The following is a 3,399-nucleotide window of genomic DNA, read 5'->3' on the forward strand; positions in this document are numbered from 1 at the left end:
CATTCCCTTACTTTGAGGAGGCCTCCATGAGTGACACCCAACTGCAGGATGCAGCACACATCCCATTAGCACCGCTATGCCAGTGCTGGAAAGCACTGACATAAGGGGTTAGGATTGCGCCCCAAGTCTGACTTGGTATGTTGCTTGAGCAATGGCACGGTGCTTCAAAGCACTTCACATGTATTCTCTTGATGCAAAGCTACAACAACCTTGCAAGGTAGCCAAAATGGCTGCATGCTACCTCCAGCTTCAGCGGCAGTATGCCTCTGAATCCCAGCTGCAGGGGAGAAATGGCAGATGAGAAATCCACCTGTTGTCCTACTCATGAATTTAGGCTACCCAGAGGCAGCTTGTGGGCCACTTGGAGAAACAGGAAACTGGATTAGAGTTGGCCTCATCCAGCAGGGCTTTTCATATGTTCTTAAGGTAACATTTTCCTCATATTGCAGCTGGAGAGTTGAGTTTGAGGAAGTGGCTTATCAGAGACTATCCAAGGAGATCAATGGCAGAGAAGAGACTGGAGCCAGAGAAGATTCTGGACCACAGCTCAGAGCCCATGCATGCCACCCAATGGTGGTGTCCCTCCTTGCAGCCTCCCTTATAGCCATAAAGCAGAAAGTGCTGGTCACAAAAGAGTTGCCAACAGTGTGCAGGAAAGTTTGCACCTTCTAACTCACTCTCCAGTGCACTTCTGCTGCTTGCTGACATTTCTCCTGGTAAGTCAGCAGGAGAGGCAGAAGAGGGTAGCAGAAGGATGGAATTGGGGCGAGGACTGGTGGATTGGATCTGGTTGGGGGGCAGGATTAGTAGTGCTGGCACCACTGATATTCTACCGCCTTCCCCAACCTGATCCCACATTGCAGGTCTACTCGGACCTGCGCCATCTGTTGAGTTACTGGACCCTCCCCCCATACCGCAAAGGCTTACCCCCAGGTAAAAGAACAAATGTTCAGACCTCCTGAACTGCCCACCCCACCACAGGATGCAGTTGTCTCCATTTTCGGTGCCACTGCTTTGCGGGAGGGGGGGTGATGGATAGGCTCTCAGTCTCCACTACACTACACTAGCTCTCATCAGCTCTATGTATATAAATGTAAGATACAACCTATGTAAAGTCCTAATTCAAGCCTGGGCTAGTCTTGCCCACTCCTCACCACCTATGAGTCCCTCATGAGTAGAATCAATCTGCAAAAAGTAGGAAGTCTTGCAAATAGCCTATCACAGTGTTTCTCAGACTGTGGGACAGGACCCACTAGGTGGGTTGTGAGCCAATTTCAGTGAGTCCCCATTTATTTCAATGTGCATTTTAGTCTTAGTAGGTATGTGACTGGGGAAATATGACAGATCTGTACTTTGAACAGGCCACTACGTATATGCTTTTAACAATGATAGTCAATGGGGCTTACTCACAGGTAAGTGTGGATAGGATTGCAGCTTTGGAATGTTAGGGGATATTTTTTTAAGCAGATCAGCAACTTCTTGGGAGGATTAAGAGGGTTCTTCTTTATTTTAAATATATATATTTTTAATTTATATTTATTGTTTATATACTTATAAATTTACACTTACTTGATTTGATTTCATTCTGTTGTATGGGGTGTTTAAAATTTTTTCCTGCTTGATGATGTCACTTCTGACCATGACATCACTTCCAGGGTAATGACATCACTTCTGGTATGTCCTGACAGATTGTCATTGTAAAAAGTGGGTCCCGGTGCTAAAAGGTTTGAGAACCACTGGCCTATCTGTGTGTTTCCTGATATTTGTTCATATAGAGATGCAACAGTTCATCTGTTACATTTAGCTTCATTTTAGTACATTTAGTGTCATTTGTCATCCTCCCAATGGTTGACTCTCCATCTGCAAACTTCTGGTGGAAAGAAGACATTATTTTCATTTATCACAAAACTTTTATATTGAGATATTTCTCCCTCCCCTCTTAGTGCCAAAGTCATGAAAACCATAATTAAGTCAACCAGTGAAAAATGTTTCTTTTTAGATAACACACATTAATACATTAAAGATGAATGTACAGCCCAGGATGTTATTTATGTCTGCTTCCCTCTGTTAAGATATTTTCTATTTTTGAGTAAATATTCCAACACAACATTTATGTAAATCAAAATAAAGGAGAGGGGCTATCAAAGTGCAGCAGAGGGAACATAGAGCTCCAAAGGGTTGAACCAGGGCCAGCAAAAAAGAGTCCAATGGTAATTGACATTTTTCAACTATATTGGAAGTAATCTTGGAGCATTTCAGCACCTTAGATTAGATATTGCAGGGTTAAGAGATATTGCATTTCACACACTTCTGATGATTGGGGTTTTGGAGGCACTGTGGTTTTCATCAGAAATATTATGGTCTGATGTTGAGACCGAGGCTTTATTTATTTTCCACATGTTTATACTCCAAAGAGCTCAGGGTGGTGTATACAGTCCCTTCCCTCCTTTTGTCCTCACAACAGCCCTGTGAGGTAGGAGAGGCTGAGAGAGAGTGACTGGCCCAAGGTCATCTAGGAAGCTTCATGACTGAGGGAAAATTTGAACCTGAATATTCCTGGTCTATGTCCAGCTCCCAAACCATTACACCTTCCTGCCTCTCAGGTTCCAAGCGGCATAGTTATCCCCAGGTTTTCTGCTGTCCTGAGCTATGGAGCCCGGGGATCAAACCAGGGATCTCATGCACTCAAAATACGTGCTGTACTGTTGAGCTCCAACACTTCTCCTTGTTGCGTAGTTGGCATAATTTGTGACCTGTGTCATTGCGCTGAAAGTCATTCTGTGCCATCCGGTGGATTTACTAGGGCCTCAGGTCCTAGCCCTGGGGCCACACATGGGTCTACACTGAAGCACTTTTGACTTCAGTTTGTTTCATATTTGATTGTTAGCTGCAAAAGCTGTTGCTCTTCAACCCCTCAAGGCAGAGATGTCATATACCATTCCCTCCCAAGAGCCTTCTTTTAATAGCATCCCTAATTGTGACATTCACTCTGCTTAACCTCATCAAAATGTACCAAGGCAAATGATGATGGCCTTATTTCCTTACTACAATGGGTTTTTCAGAGCAAAGAGTAATATTTTCTTAATATAGTCCTTAAAAAAAAATAGCCTTTGAAATACAGAGCTCTAAGAAAATACAGATGGCATGACGTACCCAGGCAAGACACAAACATTTAGATTTGGGAAAAAAAATTACTAAGAATATGGCAATGGGTAAGATACTCTTTGGAGAAATGGGGACTGCTATATGTTAAAATACACTGATGGTTTCTAAGCATGAGATGGTAAGATTCAAAACGTAGACCCTCAGAGCACGAAATGGCCAGCCTTTGTGGACAGATTGGAACCAACCAGAAAGAAGAGAATTCGTTATGTCAGATATCCTAGTGTTGGTGTTACT

The sequence above is a fragment of the Tiliqua scincoides genome, chromosome 12 (genome assembly GCF_035046505.1).
Source record: "Tiliqua scincoides isolate rTilSci1 chromosome 12, rTilSci1.hap2, whole genome shotgun sequence".
Taxonomy (NCBI): domain Eukaryota; kingdom Metazoa; phylum Chordata; class Lepidosauria; order Squamata; family Scincidae; genus Tiliqua; species Tiliqua scincoides.